Genomic DNA, 27,707 nt, shown 5'->3' with positions numbered 1-27,707 from the left:
TTTCACTTGGGTTCAAATTCTGATTCTTTCTTGGGCAGGTAGCTTCAGTCCCCAGGGCCTAAGTTTCTTCATCTTGGTGATAGGCTGATTTTCTTGGCGTTTAATTGTATATGTAGTGATGGGGTTTTTCAATTACCTGGACATGTGCTCAAGCTTTCTCTTTGACCAAAGCAGAGCATCTAACAACTTTTTTACTTCATTAATGATAATTCATCCTTTAAAATGTCAAGGAACCAATGAGGGAAACTTCTATCCTCAACCCAGTTCCAACCACTCAGGAGAAACTGGTTGCAGGAGTAGAAAGAAGGAAATGACTGCCTTATATTCGAGTTTCTGATAGAGAAGAGAGGAAAGTTGGGCAGCATCTGATGTTCATGTTAGGTTTTAGAGGGACAGATTTCAAAGGAATTAGACAAAGGATAGGCAGATTTTCCTGACTTGGAATTCTACAATGGAATGAGTCAGCCCAGAAGGGATAAGAAAGTCTCAAGAATATTTTTTCTATTAAAAAAACTCCAATTATTTATTTATTTTAACATTCTTTTTAAAATGTCTAATTCTGAATTCTTTCCCCCCTTTTGTAGTCCCTCCCCCACCCTTTGAGCAGGCAAGTAATATGATATCAATTATACATGTGAAGTCATGCAAAACATATTTCCGTAATAGCCATGTTGGAAAAAAAAAAAGCTAGAAAAATAATGAAAGTGAGAAAAGTATGTTTCAATCTGCACTCAGCATTCATTAGTTCTTTTGCTGGAGGTGGATAGCTTTTTTTTTTTATCTTGAGTCCTTTGAAATTGTCTTGGACCAAGAATAAAATTCTGCAGACTTACATAGAATTGATTCCATTGAGGAAAGAAGAGAAGTTTTTGAAAACTATGAAATCATGGATTTAGAGTCAGAAATGACCTTGAAGGTCATCTATTCCAATCTTTTCATTATTTAGTTGATTAAACTGAAACCCATTGAGTTTCCATGACTTGTCCTAGGCCATACAAGTAGTAAGCATCACCATCAGGATTTGAAAACAGATCATCAAGGGGCAGCTAGGTGGTGCAGTGGGTAGAACATGGGGTTGGGAATCAGGAAGATAAAGTCTTCCTGGGTTCAAATCTAAACTCAGACACTTGCTAGCTGTGTGACCTTGGGCAAATCACTTAATCCTGTTTGCCTAAGTTTCCTCATCTATAAAATGAGCTGGAGAAAAGGGCATACCACTCCAGTATCTTTGACAAGAAAACCCCACAATGGAGTCACAGAAAGTTGGCTACAACTGCAATGACTGACAATAACAACATTTTATTTCAAAATCACTTCTCATTTTCAGTGTACCCAACTACCTCAAGACTTATGGGGGTGCATAGAGGACTCATCAATGAACTATTTTAAAAAGACTTGTATAAACAATGGAAGCAAGGCCCAAAAAATAAACACAAAAGGGAGGAAGAGTCCCAAAAGGATGGTGTCAGAAATGTTAAATCTCAGGATAAGCTGAAGTTGGCAAGGAAACATAAGGAAAACAACAAAAAAAATGATGCTTTTAAAAGTTGTAACAGGGAAAACAGGAGGATCAAGAAAAGGATAAGACCACTGTTTGGGTGGATGATAACTGATGACAGAGAAGTTAGGATTGCTTATCTTTTATTTTGCTTCCATTTTCTCCATAACAGAGGAAAAAAGAACAAACAAAATAAAAAAGATTAATAAGGAATTGTTATATAAGATATGTAGGGAGATAGTAAAAGAGAACCTTTCTGACTTGATGAATCCAAGTTTTAGACAAATGTTTACTATCCCTGCAGTATATTGCTATCCTAGGATACTGAAAAAACTGCCAGGTGTGAATTCTTAGCCCCTTTAAGTGATCTTTGAAAGACTGAGAATAGGAGAGGAACTCCATGATTGGAGAAGGGCAGATGTCCCAATTTTCTTCAAAAAAAGGAATAGAATAGAGTCTATAAATTGTAAATTATCAAGCTTGACTTTGAATCCTGGTAAACTGATAGAATTTAAAGGGATGGTTAATGATTATCTAGAAAAGATGACAGTGATGACAAAGAACCAGCATGGTTTCATCAATGGTAGACTAATATAATTTCCCTTTTAATCAGGGTTACTATATTGGCAGATCAGAGGACTTCTGAGGCTATACTTTACCTAGATTTCTGCAAATCATTTGAAGAAGTGTTTGATGCTAATAATCTTTTGTAAAAGAGAATGATATGGACTAGATAATAGTATAGTTAAATGAAATCAGAACCGATTGATTGGCTAACCTGGAAAAGTGTTTGCTTCAAATCATTAAGGACCTGGGTTCAAGTCCTACTTCTGATACATATTGGTTATGTCACCCTGGAGAAGTCATTTACTCTCTAGAATGGGGAACAGGAGAAGGCAAGGAAAGAGGGAGAAAAGGGGAATGGCTAGGAAGGAATGAAGGGGGAGGGAGTAAGTATGAAATGAAGAGAAAAGATGGGGAAGAAGAAAGAAGGGGGATGGAAGGGGAAAAAGAGAAAAAAAAGAAGGGGGAAGGTAGTTTTAGAACTGTTTCTCTCTAAAACATGTGTATGTTAAGATCATTAAAATGGGGAGAATCCATCTGGTTAGGACTAAAAGTGAGATCTCTTTTCCTAACAGCAAAATGACAAAAAATTCTTCTAACTGGGAAAAAGTACCAGTGCTCAGAATTTAGAATTTAGTGTATTGGGAGAACTCCCTCAGGCCTCCCCACCCTAAACCTACTAATGGTGCCATCTCATCCTTCCTGGTTGATTCCCCCAAGAAAGCAGTTGCATAATGAAGTCAGCAATTCTGAGATAACTGTTGATGAGCAAATACAGATGAAATGACAAACTGCAGCTGTCTCAGAAGAATGGAATCATTTTAGGATTTAATAACCAAGTACAATGTGAGGGTGGAGATATTTGCAAGTAGAGAGACTGCTGTTTCTTTGGTGTCTGAGAGAGAAAACATAGCCAGCCCTCATTTCTCTCCTGAGCTCTAGAACCTCATCTCCAACTGTTTTCTGGACATCTCCACCAGGATATCCCTTAGAGATCTCAAACCAACTACATCTGAACTCGTAATTTCTGTCAATGGCACCACCATTGGTCCTTAACCTTACCCCTACCCTTTTTCCTTGCCTTTTCCTCCTCCCTATTACTTTCTTCTTCTAGTAACTTGACATCCCAAATAAAGGACTGGCACCCCAGTTCTTATTCTAGGACTTTGACACTCCATTGTCTATCACCTCTCCTCTTTTACTATTTCCAAGTCTTGTTGAAGCAACCACCTCAACATTCTTTTATCTGCCCTCTTCTGTCTATTTCTTCCACAACCATTCTAGTCCAAGTTGTCATCACCTCTCGTTTGGACCATTGCAACAGCATGGTAAATGGTCTTATTGAACAGGGTCTCTCCTTACTCTTCTTTCAACATGAAACAGTCAAATTCATATTCTTAAAGTGCACTTCTGAACATGCCATAACTTTCCTCAAGTAGCTTCTGTGGCTCTCCACTTTCTCTAGGTTAAGATACAAAACTCCTCTTTTAGGAATTTAAAACATGTGGTTCTAACCCATCTTTCCAGGTTGATTACGCATTAATTTCTCTCACTCATTCTACAGAATTTCAGCTTGCTGTTCCCTGTATTCAACACTTTATCACCCACTACCATGGAGGAGTCTCTCCCCATACCTGGAGTGTTCTGCCTTCTAATCTTTGCTTCTTAAAATCCCAAGACTCAGTTCAAGTCTTCAAAAGGTTTTTCCTGTTTCCTCCCAATATTAATGCTACACTTCCATCAGCAGCCATCTTTTTCAGAGTTGTCAAACAGTAAATAAACTCCCTGAGTATAGCATGAACCAGATTAAAATATAATTGGGAAATGTTTAGCAAAATAAATAAAAAACTATATATAACAAAGATAATGTTGATTTGTGATTTTCTAAGTCAATATAAAGTCTGCAGGGATACATTTTTATCTGAGTTTGACATTGCTGATTTATGTAATAGGAATAATTAAGGGAACACAGCACCACCTGATGGACTGGGCCACTTCCCATGAAACTGAGATTGTGCCAAGGTACATCTAAGTAGGCTTCATGTTCTGTCTCCCTTGCTTAAGAACACGCTTGATCATTATGTCCTAGTTGGTTCTCCTGTGTCCCTGTGATGTAGAATTGTGTCAAAGATGACTGGTGACTGAAATAAGAAAGAGCTGTCCCCTCAGCAGATATAAAATCTGTAGGGAAGTTCTACATTAAAAAAAATTTTTTTTGAGCTCCATCAAGGCTGGAAATGTACATCTCTCAGGATTACTATTTATTCACCTGTGTTTAGGGAAAGAAACATGAAACAGAAAGGCAACCTGGGAATGAAAGTCCAGTGTCAGGTTTATCTAGGGAAGCTTTGGGCAATGGTCACTTTTGGGTGTTTGGGAGGAGAGAAATCACTTGCCCTTCCCCTCTTTAAGGAAGTCCACATCAGTCAGAGTCCCAAAGAGAAGGGTGTGGAACTTTTCTACAGCTCTTACAGCTTCCTGATCTGGGACCTCTTCCTAGCTCAGTCCTCAATCATCTTTGACACCAATCTCAATCAGATGGACATTCAAACACCATTTGCTGGTCATAGATGTCCTTTAGCAAGGAACAAGAGTGAGTAATCCACCTGAAAAGAACAGAGTGCCTACTCAGGAGATCTGGGGTGAGCTTCCCCAATTGACTGCCATATAAATGTTCTGCATTTACTTTATACATGTTGTGGTTATTAGAATATAAACTCTTTGAGGGCAGGGACTATCTTTATTTTGTCTTTGTGTGCCTGGCAAATAAGTAGTATTTAATAAATATTTTTGGATTGTTTTGTTGAATAATGAAAGTATGTTTAGTATGGCAGTATGGCAGTTGGGGAGAAGGTAGAGGACCAAGACTTTTTCATACTTGAATCTAGGTTTTGTTGACCACTGCCTTGCTACTTAGCAGGGTCTTATGTTAGAGGATGGGAAGGAATTGAAAAATTGTACTTTGACATTCTGTGTCCAAATATGTGTCCCATAGAGCTGGAAGTAGAACTGGCCAAGTATCCTCACTAGCTCCTGGTTTATTTTTATTATTATTATTTTTTTAAAAGCAATCGGGGTTAAGTAACTTGCTCAAGGTTACACGGCCAGTTATTTCTGGGTGTGATGCTGAGTATCTGAGCCTGGATTTGATCCAGGTCATCCTGACACTGGAGCCAGTGCTCTTACTCACTGAGCCACCTGGCCGCCCCTAAGCAATTGGGGTTAAGCAATTTGCTCAAGGTTACATGGCCAGGTGTTTCTGGGTGGGTGCTAAGTGTCTGAGCCCAGATTCGATCCCAGGTCATGCTGACTTTGGGGCCGGTGCTCTTACTCGCTGTGCTACCCAGCCGCCCCTATTTTTATTATTTTAATAAATAACACTCTTGCAACTTGTCTACTGCTTGGCTCAGTGTGGCCAAGCCTCCTGCATAATCCCAATTAAGCATCCTCCATTTCCCTAAGGCTGAGGCTCATACCACTGCCCTTATAGAGGATGTAAAGAAGAAGGCAGGGATTAGGTTTAATATGCATTGGCAAATAACTTTTAAAAGTCATCATCCCTTCAAAACACCACTAGCCTTGCTGACTCAGTGCTGGCCCCACCCACGTTTCTCAATTCTTGTCCCCCATTTTCAAGTCCTTCTCTGGCTCTCCGTGGCACTGAGACAAGAAAACACTAGCAAAGCACACCCAGTGTTGATTATACATACAGTGACCAGATTTTCCCAGCCCCAAATCAGCATACATGTTCAAATTCAATCTATCTTTTTCAAAACCTTCTTAGATGTACACATTTTCTTCCTGAATTTGGAGCTGGTCCAGGAAAATCTAGGGCATATCAAGACCTGTCGTTGCATATCGCTCATACAGACTCTGAATTTCAGAGGGCCCAAGGAGGTCCATCCTACTAGAGATCTTTTGATTATATTTATTTTCACAGACATTGAATTACAGCTACTCAGCTGAACTGGAAGGGACCTCAGAGGTCATCTACTCCAAACCTTCCCTGAAGGGCAAATCCCCACTAGAGGCCTGGCATTTAGAAGACCTGAGTTCATATTTGGCCCCAGACACTTATTAGCTATGTGATCTTGGGCAAGTGACTTACACTCTGTTTGCCTCAGTTTCCTCAACTGTAAAATGGGGATCATAACAGCACCTACTTCAGACAGTTGTGAACATAAAATAAAATAATTTAGACTAGAAGAGGAGGTGGAGGGTGAGAATAATCCAGTTTAAGTGAGAGAGTCTACTAGATGACCTCTAAGTTTCTTTCCAATTCTAGATCTGTGATCCAATTATTGTTTGATTAATGATTTTAAAAATTTATCTAAAATATCCGCATAGTTTTGCATATCTTTTTTTTTTGCTTTTTGTTTTTTTTTGGAGGGCAATTGGGGTTAAGTGACTTGCCCAAGGTCACACAGCTAGAAAGTGTCTGAGGCCGAATTTGAACTCTAGTCCTCCCGACTCCAGGGCTGGTGCTCTATTTACTGCCCGACCTAGCCACCCCTATATATATCTTTTTTTTATGGCTAAACTCTTTAGGAAAGCAATCTATACTAAGTACTTCCACTTTTTTCCTCTCACTTTCTTCTTAACAGTCTCTAATCTCACTTATATTATTCAACTAAAACCCACTCCCTCCAGAGTTAGCAATGATCTCTTAATCACCAATTTAGGCCTTTTCTTAATCCTCATCATTCTTGATGTCTCCAAAACATTTGATACTGCTGATCTCCTTATCCTCCCTGTTGAGCACTCTCTACTCTCTGGTTTTCATGACATTGTTCTCTCCTAGCTTTCCTCCTACTTATTTCGACTATTTCTCAGTTTCCTTGGCTGGATCTTCATCTAAGTCATGATCACTAACAAGGGTTCTGTTCTGGCCTCTCTTTTCCTTTTCATTCTATACTATTGTACTTTGTGATTTCCTCAGTTCTATTGAGTTAAATTATCATTATAAATCATGCAGATTATTTCAATAGACAGCCTTGGTCTCCTTCCCAAGCTCTTGCGCTCTATAGGCATTTCAAAAGCATCATTTCTCAAACTCATTGTCTTTCTTGAAAAAATCTTCCTTTTTCCCAACTTCCTTATTTCTATCAAGGACACTACCATCCTGCCAGTCACAAAGGCTCACAAATTTGGTGTGACTCCTTACCCTTCCTTCACTCCTTAGTCTCATTCACCCCATATATCCAATCCATTACCTTTGCTTATTATTTTTACCCTCACAATGTGTACATACATAACATGTCTCCTTCTCTCTCTTCATGTAGCCTTCATCAATTCACATATGGCCTGAGCAGGCAGAACCCAGTAAGGACTCTGCTTTCCTAGTCCCAGACACTGTTACTTTTGATGCAACCCAAGATCAATCCAAGATGACATTAGCTTACTTTGCCTTCCACATTCCACTCTTGATTCAAATTGAGCTTGTAGTGCTCTAAAGGAGGGAAGGGAGCAAGCATTTATTAAATGCCTACTATGTGCCAGGAACCTATGCTAAGTGCTTTACAAATATTATCTCGTTAAAGACTCTAGGTCTTTTTCAAAGTAACTTTTATTTAGTTATGCCCCCCTCCACAGCTTTTATTTACGAACCTGATTTAAAAAAAATATGTAAGATTGCACTCATTCTTGTTTTATCTGATTAGATGTGGCCCAGTGTTTCAGCCTGTCAGAATAGTTTTGGATCCTGACTCTGTTAGGTATTCTTCACAGATCTGAATTTTCTGTCATTTGGAAATTGGAGAAGAATGCCATCTATACCTTTATCCTAGTTGTATTTGTTGTTATTGTTATTATTCAGTCACTTGCAGTCATGTCAAATTCTTTGTGACCCCACTGGGGGTTTTCTTGGTAAAGATACTCGGGTGGTTTGCCATTCCCTTCTCCAGATCATTTTAGCAATAAGGAAACTGAGGCAAATGGTTAAGTGACTTGCCCAGAGTCACATGGCTAGGACGTATCTGACAGCAGATTTGAACTAAGAAAAATGAGTCTTCCTGACTGCAGGCCCAGTGTTCTATCCACTGTGCCACCTAACTGACTCTGACCTTTTTCGAATTACTTACAAAAATATTAAAACGGTAAAGGGTAAAGCATAAACCACTGGGTCACTCCTGTAGTATCTTCCTTCCTAGTTGACATTAAACCATTGTTTAGGTTACTCTACATCTTTTCCATAAGAAAAGCATGAAAGACTGTCTAGTACAACAATCTGGTCCATCCCCCTGGTCCCAAGAGTCCTTTTCTCCCTTAGTGAAGTACCCACCAAGTTAATTTTTGGTGACAGGCATCCTCAATGAATGAGTCACTACCTTGCTCAATTGGGCTAGCTTTTTTTGCAGGAAATAGTGAATCCATTGATGGAGTAACATACTGTAATGTTGGTTCAATCAGGTCACTCTACTCTATACTGAGCTGCCATTATTACTGTCTCCAGTAGACAGTGGAATCTTTGATGGTTTTGAGGAATCTCCCTGTCCCACTGATCACTTGAGGGTTCCTATCTCAGGATACTCATTCACCTAAAAATGGGAAAGAATGAAGGCCAAAAAAACAGAGATGAAGAGATGACACACAGCAAGAAGGGGATGGTTATTGGGGGATAAGGCATTTCCTCCCAGATAATAGCAGTAGCCCTCACTCAAAAGCCACCAGAGAAAAGACAGGTCTTAGGTAGTGGTTTTTAGTATAACCATGAAGTTACAGCCTAGTACCCAATTAAAAGAGTTTTCATCTACACAGTCAGTACAGTCAGAGAATATGTTCTAGTGCTCTGAAATTGAGGTGGGGGGTTGAAGAAGGGCAGGACTATTATACATGTTCTGACGCAAGCCCACCTCTAGTTTTCACAGGCTTGCCTGGAATGTTTGCTCTGCGTGATCCAAGGTGTGTGTGTGATAGAGCCTTAAGGGATGTTATAACCAGTAATCCTGTGAAAAAAGAAGGATGAAAAAGATATTAGATTGTCATGGTCTGCTCTTGATGTAGCCTTGTTAACTTTTTGTGATAACTCCTTATTCCCTGGTCAACCTCCAAGCAACTGTTTTGCCACCCAGACCATAGTCTGTACCTTGAGTTTTTATCCCTTTCCTTCCCTGGAGGTCTGTTCTCCTGGTGGATGATTTTCCCATTATTTGGGCCATGCCCCTTCTGTGCTTCATTTCATTTTCCGCTTCTCAACCATTTTCTATCTAGCCTTCTTGCCACCAAGTCTATATATTCACCCTTGTCCTCCCCAACCTCCAGTTCTAGAACTATGATCAAATCATCTCTGCCATTGCTTATAGGGGATGGGCTGGGGTAGCATTGATCTCACTCCATGGTCCCACTCACTTTCCCTAGAGTTTCTTGGGCCAAAATCACCCTCTAGACCACCATTCCCCTATGTGTGTTATCTCCCTCTACCAGAATGTAAACTCTTTGAGGTCAGTAAACTGACTTTACCCTTGTATTTGCATTTCTTACATTTCTAGCATTTAGCACAATGCTCAGCATGTAATACATGCTTAATAAAATTTCCTCATTTATTCTTTCATCCCTGCTTCGTTTTTGAGATATTTGCTAACCACCCCATTAAGAATATATTTTAATTTCCTCAAGAATCAAAGTCAAGTTCATTTGCCTGAAGTCTGCAAGCTATGTTCTCTCCCCGCCCCTTTTTAAAAAATGAAAATATTTGCTCTTTTCCACTTATGTGGCCACTTCCCCATTCTCCTCAGTCTTTCAAAGACCATTGACAACATATAAACAATCACATCTGCCAATGCTTTCAGCATCCTGGGAAGTATTTTATCTGGACCTGCTGACTTACATGTATCAAGGATAACCAGGTTCATTGCCGCTAACTCTCTAGTTATATCGAATATTAATTCCCCATGAATTATTTTTTGTTCTGTTCTTTCAAATCCAAAGGTCATTCTCCTTCACAGAGACAAAAGGAGCTCATATTTTTAATGCTTATTTCAAGAGTTAAGAAGGAATGCCTTCTCTTCATTTCCCATTATTAATACCTCATCCATGTGGAATGGCAGTCCTATCCCTTCTTAGATTCTCCTCTTTTCCCCAATAAAATTTTTAAAAGCCTCCTTTTGCCATTCCAAGATTTCCTTGTCAAAGGCAGCAACTGGAATGGTGCAAAGAGGGTTTGGAATCAGGGAAATTTGTGTTCAAATTCTTCCTCAAAAACTTATTAGTTGTGTGACTCTGGGTAAGTCAGTTAGCTTCTGTGTACCACATCTTCTTCATCTGTAAAAAAGGGGGCACTTTAATATTTCTAAGGTCTCTTTCAGATCTAAATTAGTAATCCTATGTTCCTCAACCAATCCCAAACTTTAGTACTCCTGCCATGATTCTTAATGGACTATAAATATGCTTTTATATTTATCTTTTATTACCTGTCATAGCTTCCATCTTTTGTTCATGCGTGTTTTCTAAAAAAATCTAAATTTGTCAATGATTTATCAATGTATCAGCATTGGCCTCTTTAAAAAACGCTCCCCTCCCCTCCCCCTCTTGAAATTTACTGCTCAAGGAAATGGGGATGAAAAATATACAAGGAGACAAGGTATTTTGTGAAAATAGAGTAGAGCATGACTTCCTAACATTTTTTTTTTTCTGGGAGGTAAAAGATGAAATTGCTGCCATTATTTTACCAAACAAAAGAGATATACAATGAAAAGATGGTGGATATCAGATTTTTGAGTGAATGCCATGTCCTATTTGGGTCCTTAAAATGTGACTCTATGCTTATTTTTGTGGTTGGCTTAAAGGAGGAGAAGGGAGAGGGCATCCCTGCCTACCAGAGTAAATATTTTTAAGTAAGACATGTTCACATATTTTTTCCTTAGTTGGAAAATCAAGGGCTATCTGTCTTCTTTCCCATGAAGTTTTCGCTAAGACAGTAGGTGAAATTATAGGTTTACCTCTGGCCAGTGTTTTGAAGAACAGCAGTGTTTCTATTCTCTTCCAACTAGAGCTCTGATGTGTGCAGACTTCCCTGTAATTATGGTATAATTGGATTTAACTACAGGGGTAGAGTTAGTTTTTAACCAAAGCCCCTCAAATAATTTGTCACCCATTAGAGAAAAGGGCAGTGATGCTAGTTGCAACATTTGCTTTTTTTTTTTCCTCCAGAAGAAAAGAATACTCAGTAGCTGGATGAGTCAGAGGGAAAAAGGGACTCTCAAGTTCTTTTGGTCCATTTCCATGCCTCAAAGAAGGTTGATATCTGAACCATCTCTGATTTTTTTTTGTTTTACTTTCTTGAAAAAGAAAATCAGTTTAGATGGTGCTGTGCTACCGTTGAAAGATAATTGGAGTTGTTGTTATAAGAGCTGCTTTCATATCTTGCTTCTGCTTCTTCCTGGGCAAGTCACTTAATGTCTCTGGAACTCAGTTTCCATATATGTAAAATAAGGTGTTGAACTAAATAAACTTTAAGGTCCCTTCTATCGCTAAATCCATGATAATGTGATATTATTGCTATATGACCATAAAGGTTCTTTCTGATTCTAAATCAATTGTTCTGTAGCAGCAGTATTTTGCTTTTTGTGAAGTGGATTCCAAGGATTCTTTAAATAAAAGGTTCCAGCCTATCTCACTTTGTAGGATTAAGAAGCAGTTTCTAATGGCCATTCTTAAATGTTCTTACTTTAATTTAAACTATTTTTTTGTGTCCTTCCTTTAATGGAGAAGTTTTTAATCTGGGGTCCAGTATTTTTTTAAACAAATATTATAATAACTACACAACAAGGTCTTGATTAACACAAATAGTGAATCATCTGAAGTAACTGCATTACTTGAATTTATAATGCTTCTTTCTTTCTTTCTTTTGGAGGGAAGAAGGCAAAGCAATTGGGGTTAAATGACTTGCCCAAGATCACACAGCTAGTAAGTACGTCAAGTGTCTGAGGCCAAATTTGAACTCAGGTCCTCCTGACTCCAGGGCCAGTGCTCTACTCACTGCGCCACCTAGTTGCCCCATAATGCTTATTTCTATTGGGCTGGAACCAATGACCAGATTTTATGTAGCTGTAATTTCAAATAGTGTGACTTCAAATGGATTCTTTATCTGCACTAATTTGGTTCTAGTTTTATTTAAGTGTAATTGGTTTCCTTTGTAATCTTCATATTTTGTTTTGTGTGTTTTAAAAAATTATTTTGAGAAGGAGTCCATAGATAGGCTTCACCAAACTGTCAAAGGGGTCCATAGCACACAGGTGCCTACCAAATGCTAAATGGTCTGGTAAATTTTTAACAACAGGTTTTCTTAAGAAAAATCTATGCATGGCATAATTATAATCTGTATTATTAACATTTCTTCAACTATTTTTTAAAGCATAGATAAGCAACAAAACAATAAATCAAGTCCTGATCTGTAGACTTTTCTGGGGGTTTAAATGCTCATGATGAAAATTTAACAATAGACTCTCTTAAGCTGGGTTGAACTGGCTCCAGCATACCCTGCAAAAAGGCTAAAAACTGCTTTAATGGAAACAAAGGAGGGCAAGTTAAGTTGGTAAAGTCATAGATGTTTTGAATTTGAAGGAACTTTAAAAATTCATTCTATTTTTAAATTAATTTTTTGTTTGTTTTGGTTGTGTGTTGCAAAACTTCCTCAGACTGGCGAGATCCAAAAAGATGAAATCAGCTGACCAAAGTCACACAATGAGCCACAAACAAACCCAGGATCCAAAATTCCCAAGTCAGTTCTTGCTTCATCCAAACCAACCAGTTCTAGTCATTGTCTAGAAAAAATGGGATTCCTATTGCTTAGGGCTTGACTAAGAGATTGAAGATAGTGAGTGCCTTGATTGTCTGGAAAGATGCATCAGGGAGTGACCTGAATTAGTTACACAATTGTTGCTGGGTATAGCAGTGATGTTAATAAGCTCTGTCCTTGGCATTTCCATCTTTGACATTATAGTTTCCTTAGAATTCCTTCCAATCTGTCTAGCCTTCTTTTTAGCAGTAAACTATGCTATAAAGGTGTATTACCCTGGTCAGCATCTTAATCATCTTTGTGGGTGCTGACCCATGGCTAAAAAGAGCTGACTAAGATAAATTCCCTTCTTAGCACTGGGAACTGATATTGGAACTAGCTATGGGTCTTCTTGGAGTAATTAGAGGAAGAACAGCATGATGTAGCAGACAAAACACTGAATATGGAGTCAGAAGAAGTGACTTCAGATCTTAGTTATTTCAGTTATTTCCTGTGTGATCCTGAGCAAGCAATTTCTTTTCTTGAGACCTCAGTTTCTTTATCTGTAAAGAAAAAAAGAGGTTAGATTGACTAGGTAATTATTGCTAAGATTCTTGAGTTCTAAAGGCTAAGAACAATGATAAATTAATATAATAGCATTTGTAAACCTATTTGAGGTTTACAAAGCTCTTTACAAATATTAATTCATTTTTATCCTCAAAACAATCTTGGAAAGTAGATATTGTACAGATGAGGAAACTGAGTTAGTCAGTGGTTAAGTAACTTGCCCAGGGTCATATAACGAGTAGGTATCTTAAGCCTGATGTGAACTGACTGTAGGTCTAGTGCTTTATCCATTGTGCCCCAAAGCTGTCTTTAATATATAAAGAAATGATTAAAATGATAAAATGATATTCAGGAAAGGGTGTGTCAATGATTTTTAGTTGGTAAAGGTGATATTTTTAGTAGTCACCTTATAATTTTATACACTGAGTGATATTTCTTAATAGCCTCAGAATCAAAAGACCTAGGTTCTGATCTCTGATCTACCATTAATTTCCTGTGTAACCTTGGACAGATCCCTTTGACTCTGGACCTCAGTATCCTCTATCAAATGAAGGGCAATTGATTAGATGATCTTTAAAATTCTTTCAAATACTCTATTAGTGGATAGGTCTTGAGATAAAGAGTTTGAAACTTGGAATCCACAGACCTCCAAGGAGTCTGTAGATAGATTCAAGGTGGGAGTATGAGTGAATTTGGATAGAAATTGTTTTTTTTTTTAATTTTCACTGACTTCTAACTGGTTTATCATTTCCTTCAGTTATTTAAAATCATTATTCTGAAGAGTTCATAGACTACCATACTGTCAAAAGGTAAATGACACAAAACGGTCATTGGGTTACCCAGGGTTAAGAACTGTTGGTATGGATTATGGATCTTCTATGTCCATGGAGGACCTTTCTCCAGGAGAGACTTGGATTTAATACGGTGTTTGCTTAGATGTTGTTCAATCAATCTATCAACCAACAAGCATTTAAGCACCTACTATGTGTTAGAAGATGAGGTAACAAAGACAAAAATGAAACGGTTTCTATTCTCAAAGAGCTTACATTCTATGGGGGAAACACAGAGACAGAAACAGAGACAGGGGAGGGAGAGAAAAAGAAGAGAGAGAATGGGGAATATGTATATATATATATATATATATATATATATATATCTTTTTTATGTATATGTATATATGTATGTATAGTAATTTAAGGTGAGTACTAGCATCCAGAAAGATCAGAAAAGGTCTCACGTTAAATATGGGACTTGAGCTGAGCTTTGAAGAAAACTAGAGTTCTGAAGAAGCAGAAGTAAGGAGGAAGAACACTTCAGACTGAAAGGACAGTCCATACAAATACAGAGGCAGGATATGGAATGGGTAAGAAGAAGGGCAATTAGGTAAGTTTGTCAGGACCACAGAGTATGTGAGGAAGTCATGGGTCACAAACCTGGATGTTGATTTCTATTCATTGGGTGACTTTGAATAAATAACCTACCAAACTTAGGGTATTCTTTCTTGGTATGGATACATTGGCCCCTGAGGTTGGGAGGCCTTTGCCACCAAAGAACCTTTGGTCAACTATAGGAAAGGAGTTATGAAAATCTGGATCAGATTGATGAAGGAAGGTAGGAAATATTCTCCTTGGTGTTCCTGGAAACTGAAATATAACTATCTAGATAGTTAGTGAGATAAAAGACTGCTTGGGGGCAAGGGCCTAGACAAGGTGGCTTGTAGACATCCCTTTAGCCCTAAGGATCCTGGGAAATGCCAAGATATTAAACTTCTTTGCCAGAAGAGAGCAAAGCACAGTAAATAGAAAATGGTGCCAAGGGACTGGGGGTGGAGGGTGAGGCTGATACAGCAGGGATAGAGGATGTGGGCAGAAACCAGAGCTTTGAAATTCTAACCTTAGATGAGCAGACTTGAGTAACACGTCTATGAGAGGTGACTGTTCCTCAGCTAAACAATAGGAAAACTACACTTAACCTACCTCATTGAGATAGATGTGGGAGGAATTTTTGTATACTAATTAGAAGTTTTCACCATTACTTGTTAGTTTGGGTTGGGACAGAAAGGGGAAGGAAAGGAAATGCAAAGGATGCTTCCTTTCCTACTACCATGGAACCTTGAACAAACTGCTTAACTCCTTAATGTTAATTTCCTTTTTTTTTTCCTGAACAGGAACAGTGACCCACTGAGGTGGGAGGTCTGTACTACACTGGGGACTTCAGTTAGATGTGCGGAAAGATACAGGTGCATCTTGGATCCATTTGCTGAAGTTGAAAGCAGGTCATCTTATTCATTGGATGTCCTCTGAGCATCTTAACTCAACATACCCAAACAGAATTCATTATGTTTACTCTCTGTCTCCCAAATTACTGTTCCAGCCTTTGTAGAGGCTACTACCACATTTCTAGGTACAACTTTAGAGTAACTCTAGATTCCTAACCTTCTCATCCTACCATTACATCTCTTGCACCTATTCCTTTCTGTCCATTCACAGTCAGCATCCCCTTGTTCAGTTCCTTATCATCTTTCTGGACAATCGGACTATTACAATAGCTTCTTACCTGGTTTTCCTGCTTCAAGTCTCTCATATTCCATGTAGCTGCTAAAGTGATTTTCCTAAAAGCACAAGTTTGACTATGTCCCTCCTCTCTACTCAGTGTACTCTAGACATTCTCTATAACCTCTAAAATCAAATATAAATTCCCCTCTTGTTATTTAGACCATTTCACAACCAAGGCTCCAATTTATGTTTCCATCTTAGGATACAAAGCCAAACTTAAGTACCAGCTTCTGTGCCTTCTTGATCTACTCAGCTCTGGTGCCTTCTCCTCCCTGTTCCACCCCCCCCCCCCCCAGCCCAAACAACTTGTGTTTATTTTGCTCATACTTGTATATGTATATGTTGCCTTCCTTGATAAAATGTAAGCTACTTGAGGGAAGAAACAGTTTCTTTTAAAAAATTTTTTGTGTCCCCAGTACTAGCATTGTTCCCGGTACATAATAAAATGTATTGATTGATTAATTGGCCATCTTGGAGTTGAACATAGACATCTAACAATATGGAATGGTTAAGATATGGGCCTACTTTAAGGTCCAGGTCTCCTAGGGATATGGAGTAAAAAGGGTCTGTCTTAGAGCATCCAGGTATTTACTTGAAGAGGGTTTGGTATGAATGCACCCAGGATATAAGCTGATAGAACAGGAATAAATAGTTTGCCTTTTGATTTTATCCTCGGATCAGAAATTGCCTTAGAGATCTGAGAATTTATTACTAGTTGCTTTCAGAATTCCCTAGTGCTATCCACTCTAGGGGTTTGTACCTACTAATGATAATAATTCATAATTATGTAACACTTTCAGGTTTACAAAGTATTTTCTTCACTATAATCCCTTGAGGTAGGTAGTACAAATATTGCTAGCCAACCTGCCGCCACCTTCCTTTTCCTCTTCTTCTTCTTCCTCTTCCTTTTCTCCTCTTCTTTCTCCTCCTCCTTTCCTCCTCCTTCCTCTTTCTTCTCCTCCTCCTCCCTCTTTCTTCTCCTTTTTTGGTAAAGGGAGAGGGAAGAAAGAGGGACCTATGATTTCATTGTCTTAAGGAACTCCTGGTGAGAAAACTCCCTTTATTATTGTAAACTGACATTTGGCTTCATGGGGTATAGACAGGTCCAGTAACTTTCCTAGGGTCATATAGCTACTCTGAGGTCATACAGCCACATCCATCCATGATGCCATTCTGCCTCTCACCCTCATTTTACAAGTGAGGAAACTGAGACTCAAAGATGTCAAGTGACTTACCCATGGTCATATAGCTAGTGTTAGCACCAGAATTCAAACTTATCTCTTCAAATTCCAGGTTCAGCAGTCTTTCCACTATGCTTGGATCCCTCTTTTTTTTTTTTCCTTACTGATGCCATATTATACATGGTGCAGGAAATCAAGACGATGGATCAGAATATAATCGCCCAGGTTCAGTTGATTCTCTAAAGTTACCTTGTACCACGGAGGCAGGAGAAATTACTTAGGTAGCAGATTAAGACAACTTCTAGTTATATTTGTTTTGTGTCTTCCTAGAGGGAGGGAGTTCTCAGCTTCTTAGAATGCCCCTTTCAGTATGAAGAGTCTGATTTCAAGTGGTGTCCTCGCTCAAAAGTTTTACAACCTTAATTGACTATGCCCTCTCATGGACATTCTGAGAGAGAGAAGTTATGGGTTTCCCCTGTTGGCCTAGATTTCTTCATGCCATCTGGCCCCTGTCTACTTGCCTCAATCCTACCTATTCATCAAGGGCTCCTTCCTTTCCCAGCTACATTAGGCTAAAGTGTTCTCCTCTGACTTCTAGCTCTTACAGGTCTATTCCACAAATGAATGCCCTTATTAAATACATCCTAACTTTGAATGTTTTGTAATTGATATGATATATGTATATATTATATGATAATTGATATGATATAGTATGATAAAGTAAGGACAGTGTTGCATTTGAAGTCAGAGGACTTGCATTCAAATCTGATGCTTATTATATGGGTGACCTTGGGTAAGTCACAACCTTCTTTAGGTTCCTTTAATGTAAAATGAAAGGGTTGGACTAGATGGTGTCTAAGGCCCTTTCCAGCTTTCAACCTACGATTCTGTTTTATGGATTTGAGTCTCATTTATTTAGCCAGATTGTAATGCTTTTGGAAGCTGGAATGTACCTAATACTGCTTTGTCCAGCCCAGTGGAAAAAAAGAATACTGACTCTGGGGATAGAGGACCTCAGTTCAAGTCTTGGCTGTGCCCACTGAGTGACCTGGAATGAATGACTCAACCTTCTTGGCACTCAGTGTCTACTCTGTAAAATGAAAGTTTTGTATTAGAAGATGTCAGAGGTCCCTTCTACCCCTGTGACTTTCCCTAGAGTCTAGTACAGTGCTGGGTACAAAAGGGGCTCTTGGGCAGTGCTTTTGGTCTCTGGGCTTTGTGCTGACAGTTCCCTTTCCTAAGGTCCTCCCTTCCCCCTTCTCTACTTTTACCAGCGACAAACCCTCCTGTATAAATGGGGCCTCATATCTGCCCTAACATGCCAGTCTGCAAATCAGCCTGGACTAAGCTGTCTGCAAGCCCAACCGCGTTTATGAAAAAGCCTAAGCCTCTCCCTAGAGACAAGGAATTCTGTGGACATGCAGGCACATGCTGGCTTATCTGGGCAGCCATTCTACCAACCCTGGGCCCGCCTTTGGGAACACTCCTTGCTCCTTCCTCTTAATTCAGCTCTTGCCCTTGTCCTAACTTGTTTGGCTCCTGTGTGATGGGGAAAGAATAACATACATGTGTGTTGAATTTTTGGAATAAAGAGTTGGGAGCCTTGCTTATGGAGGGGAGTGTGCGACCTTGGCTGGAGCAATTTGTTGAATCCCAGGGAAAGTGGGAGAATGCCATGTAGAGTTGTAAGAGAGTCTGAACAGTCACCTAGGCCAGACTTCTATCAAAGGAAGTAGTGAGGTGCTTCCAGGGAGGAAAGAGCCCTGAACTGAGGGCCAGCAGATTCCTTTCTGGTCCTAGCTCTACCACTAGCTTATTTCTTTTCTCTTCCTATAGTGTGTCCTTGAAAGATGTGGATTTAACAAGATGTGGATTAATCAGGGGACTCCTTTTCCCCAGGCTTCATCTAATTAGAAACCTTGGAGTATTTGTTAGTGGGATGAGGGGTAGCCAAGGCTATTTTTCCAGAATTGTAGATTGAGGGCTAGAAGGGATTTTGGATGAATGTAATGTTGGACAAGTCACTTCCTTTTTCCCCCCCCCTTTGAATTTTCTCTAAAAAATGAGGGTTCTGTTAGATGGAAGAATTTCTAAGGTCCTCATCATAGCTCAAATTTCCTTCACTTTGTGAGAAGTCAAATGAAGTAGAGATCAAGGCAGGCTGGTATCTTGTGCCTCCCTATTTGGGATGAACACATTTGGGAGTTTGAAACTGTAGGCTAAGGCCCTTTCTTAAGACCTCCAGTTCTTTAAGACTGAGCTCAAAGTGGACACATGACTGACCTTGTTCCTGGGCTTAGCCAGTGAAGGAGAGAGAGTACTGCAGCCATGCCTTGCCAACCTGCATAGTGAGGGATTCCAAAGGCTGCAAGTACAGCATCTGGAAGGACAAGACATGTTTGAATTATGGAGATATTCACTACTTACCATGGTCTGGCTCTGCCAAGTTTTCATGTATTCAGGCTTACTTCTACTCTTCCACACTTTTCTTAGGAAGTTTAAAGTTTATTCATACTGTGTTCCTTATCTTTTAGAACATGCTTTGTTGATATTTTTTTCTACCTCCCTCCCTCCCTCCTTTCTTTTCCTCCCTCCCTCTCTCCCTCCCTCCCTCCTTCTCTCTCTCTCTCTCTCTCTCCCTTCCTTCCTTCCTTCCTTTCCTTCTTTTCTTTCTTTCTTTCCCTTCTCTCTCTTTCTTCCATAAAATTGGAATTCATTATGTGGTATAGTGGACATCCCACTTAGAGTCAGAAAGCCTGGGTCTGAATCCTGGCACTGGCCCTTTGCTATCCATGTGACCTTGCACAAGGCAGTTAACTTCCCTGCCTGGCTTTCCTTATCTATAAAAGAAGGAGGTTGTACTAGCTACCTTCTAAGGTCTTTTTTGTCTCTAAAACATTTGCATTCTTAACAACAAGTTTACCATTTTCATTTCTAGCCCTATAGTGTGTCCTTGTAAGATGTGAAGCCTCTTTGATTGACCTGCAGACTCCTCATTCTGAGGTTTTAATTGCTTAGGATTCCTGGAACATTTGCTTAGTGGGATGAGACCATAGTTTCCCCCCTCCCCTCAATCCCTCATAGTATTGTAGAGCTAGACAGAATCTTAGTGATCATTAGTACAAACCTCTCATTTTATAGATTAAAGAAAAAAAATACAGTTCCAAGAACTTAAGTGACTTGATCAAAGTCACACACATGGTAACTATCAGAGACAAGACTTGAACCCCAGGCTCTATGACTGCAGAGCTGATGGGTTTTCCAGAATACCACATTTTCTTGAGAGCTGAAGGCTCTTATTGATGGTCAAACAGCCACAACCACTAATGACCAGTCTCTGATACAATCATTTATTTTCCCCCTAAAATTTTGTGTGTGCATATGCATGTTGTTGTTTGTATATACATGTAAGTGTATGCTTGTGCATGTGTGTGCGTGTGTGTGTATAGTTTGAGGAAAATATAATTGTACAGGCCTGATGCTGTTGCCCCTATCATGCTGTAATAACCATTTGATGTCACACTGCTTAAGAGCTTTTCTGGAAATCTTTCTCCTTTTTGTCTCTCATACCCCATGTGCCCTCCCCCTTCTTCTTCTTCTTTCTTTTTTTTTCCAAAACCTAAACTAACTTTCTGCCAAGAGTAAACAGACTTTATCCCCAGAGGGGTGGGCTTGGTTAGGTATCCAAGTATTCAAAGCTGAGGTAGGTTTAAACTTGGCCAATATCTCCTGCCCCTCCCTGCTTCTAGTCATGAATTAGGAGAGTTCAGCCTCTCCCTCTTCTTTCTATTGCCTGTCCCCTAGCGCAGCCCCCACCATCTCCTTGGACTAATGCCCAGTCACAATCTTCCTGCAAATGGCCCCAGCAGATGCTGTGCTTGGAAGGTGGATATGGCTTTGGGTTTTCCATGCTTAGCCCTAGAAGATACAAGGAAACTTTATGCTGATGATGTGTTCAGAGCTTGAGTCTCCATTATGTGACTAATGAGAGTATGGCACATGTTTTCTCAGGCTGCTTTGCTGCCTGACATTGGGACGGGCGTTCCATTTGGATGATAATAATTACATAGGGGTTGGGAAGATGTTAGTGTACTTGGGATAGATCCAGGTCATCATTCTCTTTTCTTAGGAAAAAAAAGAGAGAGGAAGAGAAAGGGAGAGAGAGAGAGAGAGAGAGAGAGAGAAGATACTGCATCTGCAGCCAAATTCCCGCCCTGTGAAATCACTTTGGAAGCTGGATTTGGCAGACCCATTCAGCTGAGCCCAGAGGGCTTTGTTTGCCAGTCTAGGTTTCCAATGCCCTGATTTAGCATGAAAGGACATACCATGATTGGTCAGGTTGAAGGGATGAGAAGAGTTGGTTTGGAAGCTGGCTCTGTGCCTTCCCCTGAAAGGCCAGGACCCAGCAAGCTGGTAGCTGAAAGATGCTAACCCTGTGGGCCATGCTGTCTCTGTCTTTTGTGACTTTGCCAGTTAGGACTTCTATTAGCAATTTAGCAGATTAAAATGGTGGCTGGATTCTTAAAACCCTATATTACTTATACTTTGGCCATCTTGAAAACAAATCCCAGAACCAGAATAAATATGAAGGGTCAAATACCATGAACTCTTCTAGGTAAGATGATGAAACCAACACCACTAGATAGATGAGACTCTTTCCTCCTCTTTAAAAAGAGAAGCTTTCATAGCCTACTTTTATTATTCAAGGGTCCAGTATTTAAACTACTTTCAATGACAGTTATATAAGCCAAACCCAAGTCCCTGCAATTGCAACTTGTATTCATTCTCTCTGGTTCCATCTTCGGTGAAGAATAGACCTTTCCCTTTCTTTCTTACTTGGGTCTTCGCTCAGTTGAAATTAATCAGGTCTGGTCTATGCCTCTGTGATATCTGATATTGGTCCTGGTTTAAGTGTCTGTCACTTTGAGAAGAGCAGGAGATCAGCCATGCAAGGAGGATATCTGTCTCTAGGTGTTCCCAACAGCTGTGCTCCCTAGAGGAATGGGGGAGAAAGAGGAAATAGTGGGATAGCTTCATCTACCCCTGGCAGTCAGACTTGTCTCTAATACGTGAACCACATAAATTTTGTCAGATCCTAGGATGCAGTCCAGGTTGGAGTCCATGATCTATGTGCTGGGGAAACCAGTTGTGCCAGGGCCGGCTTTTTATGCCAGACAATTAGAAAGAAAGTGAGATGAATTTGAAGTTAGAGCTTGAAGTAAAATTTCTGCTATTTTTTGGCTACATAGACCTCCTGGGCTCCAAAAAGGCAAGAACAGAAAAAATGCTGGATTTGGAACCCCAGGATCTGGATTCGAGTCCCAGTCCTAACACTTCTTCACATCCTGTGTGATCCTGAACAAATCACTGAGCTCTCAGGGGCTCAGTTTCCTCACTGATAAAATGAGGGTGTTCAACTAGATGGCCTCCATCTAAGCTCCCTTTCATCTCTCCTGTTATTTCTGTTCTATCTGGCATTTATCCTTTCTCTGTAGCTCATGTCTGAGGGATCCAGATCACAGAAACTTGAAAGGAGATGGGAAATGGAGAGCAAGCATTTCTGTAGCATCACCTATGTGCTAGGTTCTCTGCTAAGTGATTTCCAAATGTTACCTCATTTGATCCTCCAAGGAGGTAGGTGCCTCTTTTTACGGTTGAGGAAACTGAGGCACATAGCAATTTCATGACTTGTCCAGAGTCACACAGCTATCTTCTGAGGAGGATTTGAACTCAGGTCTTCCTGGATCTAGACCCAGTGCTCTATCCACTGAACCACCTAGCTGCCCCTGCTTGAAGGAACCTTAGAAGTCATCTTGTACAACCTCTTCATTTTATAGATGAGGAGAACTGCGACAGCTGTTAAGTAGAAGAGCTGGTGTTTGAACTGAAGCCCTCTGGTTCCATGTTGTTGCTGCTTCTACACTCTCTCCTCATATATTTAGAGGTGGAAGGAACATTAAATAAAGGTGCTCCATTTCACAGACGAGCATTTCATACATATAGAGGTTAAATGACTTTCCCAAGGTCATAAAACTAATACCTGTCTGAAGCTGAATTTGAATACGCATCCTTCTGATGCCAGTGTCGTGTTTATGGTGTGATGCTGTCACCTCTAACCCTTTTGTGACCTCTGTCACTTCTCAAGACTAAGGAGAAAGGAGAAAGCCCAGAAGAGGGAAAAACACAGAACACTATAAGGCATCCACCCCTTAGAAAGCCTGTTGGAATAGATCCTCTTCTTTGTCTCTTCAGTGGGGCATGAAATAACATGCTTTGCTGATGCTAGATCCTGGAATTGTTGGGAAAGGAACAGGCACAAACCTGGGGGAAGCCTGACAGCATTCATTGTCAGAAAAGTACGCCTTTTCCACTCCCCTCGCCCAAAAGAGAAAAAAAAGGCACAGAGAGAATGGAGTCCTTAGTTTCACAATCTCATGCAAATCCTTCTACTGCCCAGACTTGCTCAAAAGTCCTGGAAGGGTCAGAGGCCTTTGGAAAGACTGGCCTTCTGCTCCCAAGAGAAAGTGTTTCCCCAAACTCTTGCTTTGTCCGGAATCTGTAGAGATGTGTGGGGTAGCTCAGATAATCTGAGGAAGTGGAGAAATGAAGCTTCCCTGGTTCTGTTTAGGATGGGGAGCCCCAAGAGGAAAGCCCTTGGGATCTCTTGGGAGGGAATGCAAGCTTTTGGAGGGCAGGGAATGCTTCACTTTTGTCTTTGCATCTCTAGTGCACAGCACAGTGCCTGACACATAAGAAACACATGATTAATACCTGCTGACTGATTAAGGAGGATCTGTCATAAGCAAGCAAGGCAGGGTAGTAGCATAGCTCTAAGTCATACCAGAGGGCATGATGTGGGGGCACAGGAAAGTCAGGGGTCCTTCAGAGACTGGGGTTGCTGGCTATTCTCTTGGTCTAGAGGAAAGTCTCCTGATCAGAGAGATTCTCTGTTGAGAATCTTGTCTTTCCTCTAAGAATAACTGCACATATTTTTTTAACCTGGCAAAAAACAGTTGAAGGGAGGAATAGGGGTCATAGTGTTAAATGTCAATTTGACCATAGTTGGAGGTGGTCAGCCAACCCATTTCCCCAATCTCTGCTGACCTGTAACTCCATTGCGACTTCCACTCTTAAGACTGCCTTCCTCCTCATTCCAGCAGGGATGCTGGCCAGTGATGGACCACAGTGTATGAGGCACAGAAATTTCTGGGCCAGCATAAATACTCACTATCCTGGGAAAGGAAGGATAACCCAATAAAGAGTATGGCCCCTGGACTTTGGCAGAGGGGCAAATACCTTAGCTGTCCTGCTTTGGTTACATTTCTGCTTTCTTCTATGCCCAGACCCCATCCCAAAGAGAAAGGTAGAGGGGGAAAAACCCTCTAGAAATGAAACTTTGTTTAAAAAAAAAAATCCATTTTTTTGAGGGGTGGGGGTAAAGACATGGGCTTGGTTTTCTTCATTGTGTTAAGGAATAGCCAGAATTTTATATTCATTCTGAGCTGAGTTAATTAAATGATTCATTATGCGCTATTTTTCTCAAAAGCCTGGATTTGTAATTAGTTACTCATGTAACACTAGTATGCCTGTTGCCTGTCTGCTGGTATTTAACAGACTAACTTGATTTCATCCAGAAAACAAGATTCAATAATTAGATAAGAATTATTGGAGGCCTGGGATTCGTTACAGAAGGGGTGTGTGTGTGTGTGTGTGTGTGTGTGTGTGTGTGTGTGTGTGTGTGTGTGTGTGTGTGTGTGTCGGCAGGAGGCAGGATATGTCATGTGGAGAATGGATAACAGAATGACTGGTGTGGAACTCAAAGTATCAGATCTTAAGGGGAATCGTAGAATGTGAAAGCCAGAAGGACAACAGAGGCCTAATGTCCAGTCTATTTCCTTTATTTTACAGATGAGGGCACAGAGGCCTAGAGAGATGAAATGATTAGCCCAGTGCAATAGATTGTAATGTGTTTGGACACACTTACCTTTCTATCGACCTATTCTAGCTATATTTGCTCTCTGACAAAGATTTAAACAACTATTAGGTGTCTGGCCTTTTGTTCAATTCAATTCCATCCAATTCAACAACATTAAGTATCTACCGTGATCCACATGTGGTATTAGGTATCATGGATTTTTATGGGGGAGGGGGTGACAAGGGAGGAGAGGGGAGACACAACACAAAGGCCCCAGTCCTCTGCTTGCAGCCCTTGTATCCTCACTGCTAAAGCTTAATCTCCACCTGTACAGTTAACCTCACCCCAGGCACTCTGATGAATTTGGGTTCTTGTCTCATTCCTTATGAGTAATCACCCACCACGTAGCTCAGTTCCAGTAACCTGGCCCTGGTCTTGTTCTCCCATGCCTGAATTGCTGTCTTGTTTCCCTGCCTGGGGCCCTGATTATTCAAAAAATCTGAGGCCCTGCATTGTTTCCCCCCCTTACTTCCAGGATATGCAGTTCTGCCTAAACCCCAATCTCTCTGCCCATGTGATTACAACCTACAGTTAGATAGATTTGATTTGGAATGCTCTCTTACCTAGAACTCAGCTAGGACATCCTTCCCTTATCCCCAACAAAACAAAACAATGATCATGAAAACCAGCTGATTGTTTTCCACTGCTGAATCTCCTGGCCTCTGCCTGTCTGCCTGTCTAGACTTCTATCCATTTCCTACGACTGCCAAGACTTTCTATGATCACCTGTCTAACTCCATCAGATCCATCTAGTCCACTGGTTCTAGTCATAACTAATTTTTCTGATACTGCTACAAATTAAGAACTAATTCTGACAGTAAGAAAACATCTAGTCACCTGCAGTGTCCCGGCCCAGATAATTGAGAGATAAAGTACAGTAGGAAAAGAGAGATACTATTGGCATCTTTGAGAAATAACGAAGAATAAAAAGTGAGATTGGAAGACTGGACAAATATAACTGTTGCCTTGATTTTCAAATGGAGAAAAGGACTGGATTTTAGAAACTCAGAAAATATAAACCAGTGAGCCTGATATCAATCCCTGGCAAAATTTTAGAACAGATTATTAAACAGATGGCTTGTGAGTGTTCAGAAAAAATTCAGTGCTTCCTAGAAGTCAGTATGAGTTTCCCTAAGAACACATCCTAAACTAAACTCACTATGCAATTCTTTTTTCAGAGATTTAGTATATTGCTAGAGCTAAGGTATGCATAGACATATCTTAACATCAGCAAGGCATTTTACTAGATACTTCATCATATCCTCATGGATATGATAGATAAATGTGGACTGGATAATAGCCTAAACTGGTAGATTTGCAGCTGATTCTTTGTTCCTAAAAGTGATTAATGGATCAGTGTTAATCTATCTCAAGAGTACTTAACCTGGGGTCTGTAAACCTGTTTTTTTTAAATTGATAATTGTATTTCAATATAATTGGTTTCCTTTCGCAGCCCATATATTTTATTTTATGTATTTAAAACATGATTCTGAAAAAAGGTCCATAGGCTTCATCAGACTTCCAAAGGTGTCCATGATATAAAAAGAGTAAGGTCTCCTGGTCTAGAAGGAGATCTCTATCAAAAGAAAACAAAACAGAAAACTGTGTCCCAGAACGCTGAAAATGCTGTTTTCAAGTTGACTCAGTCTAATCTTGGGGGCTATCTGAAAATATCAGCTTCTTTTTTGGCTAGAGCTTTGTGCAACTCATGGATAGGTTTCCATAAACGTGAGCAGCAGGAGTTCATTCTCCCATACAAGGAGTCCATGTAACAAATGCATTTTGGGTAGAGGACAACTTTTATTTTATCCCCCAGAAAATGAAGAAATGCAAAGAACTGATAGGAGAACACAATATATACCTAAGACAAGCAAAGCACCCACAGTAACCTGTAAGTAATCATGACAATTCTCCTCCCTCTCAGGTAGATTCTGCTTTTCCATCAGGATCATAGAATGCTTCTAACTTATTTACTGGCTTGGACTGTCCTTAGAACAGAACTGAACTTGGGACTTCTTACAGGACAACTTTCCTGACATTCTGGTGAGTCCCTAGCTTTCCAATGGAGTCTTAGCCCCTTCAAGACTCATCCCACCCTATAGTTTGGCTCATCCCAGAAAGAAAATGCACTATTTATATTGTTGTTGTTCAGTCGTTTCATTGTGTCTGACTCTTTGTGACTCCATTTGGGGTTTTCTTGACAAAGATACTAGAGTGGTTTGCCATTTCCTTCTCCAGCTCATTTTAGAGACAAAGAAACTGAGGCAAACAGGATGAAGTGACTTGCCCAGGGTATCTGAGACTGGATTTGAACTCAGGTCTTCCTGACTTCAGGCCCAATGCTATATGAACTGCACCACCTAGCTGCCCATATTTAGACTGTACTGTACCTAATAACTCACAGAATAGTAATAACAGGGAATAATCTTTTGCATAGCCCTTCAACTTCTCCATATTATGACTGTAATCCTTTATTTCTCCTTCTGTTCTGTAGACCATATGAGGAGTGATACTCTTCTCTCTCCCATAGCCTTCTTTTTACTTAACTTGCCTTCTTAACTTAATTTGCCTTAAATTAACTTACCTTCTCTTTCTAAAAGTCCAAGTCCCCAGACTCAATTTGGGGTTACTCATGAGGCAATCCATAAGGCCA

General features: G+C 40.1%; 1 long non-coding RNA gene across 14 annotated transcripts in view; it reads left to right on the top strand.

Moving 5' to 3' along the window:
• LOC138151250 (uncharacterized) overlaps positions 1 to 27,707 on the top strand; it is a 364,336-nt gene that overhangs the window by 1,687 nt on the left and 334,942 nt on the right. For 9 of the 14 annotated variants that reach the window (XR_011165779.1, XR_011165780.1, XR_011165777.1 and 6 more), the window contains exons 2-3: positions 15,511 to 15,618; positions 26,979 to 27,097. This is a non-coding gene — a long non-coding RNA (uncharacterized lncRNA). Of the gene's footprint in view, positions 1 to 4,493; positions 4,705 to 15,510; positions 15,747 to 26,978; positions 27,098 to 27,707 lie in introns of those variants that run through there. The other 5 variants (XR_011165781.1, XR_011165771.1, XR_011165773.1 and 2 more) reach the window with 5 other exon arrangements.

The sequence above is a fragment of the Petaurus breviceps genome, unplaced genomic scaffold (genome assembly GCF_028583685.1).
Source record: "Petaurus breviceps papuanus isolate PSGF00001 unplaced genomic scaffold, PetGlider_PUasm1.0 90895, whole genome shotgun sequence".
In the NCBI taxonomy this organism is placed as follows: domain Eukaryota; kingdom Metazoa; phylum Chordata; class Mammalia; order Diprotodontia; family Petauridae; genus Petaurus; species Petaurus breviceps.
The sequence above is the reverse complement of the archived record's forward strand: the minus strand, read 5'-3'. Positions and strand labels throughout refer to the sequence as shown.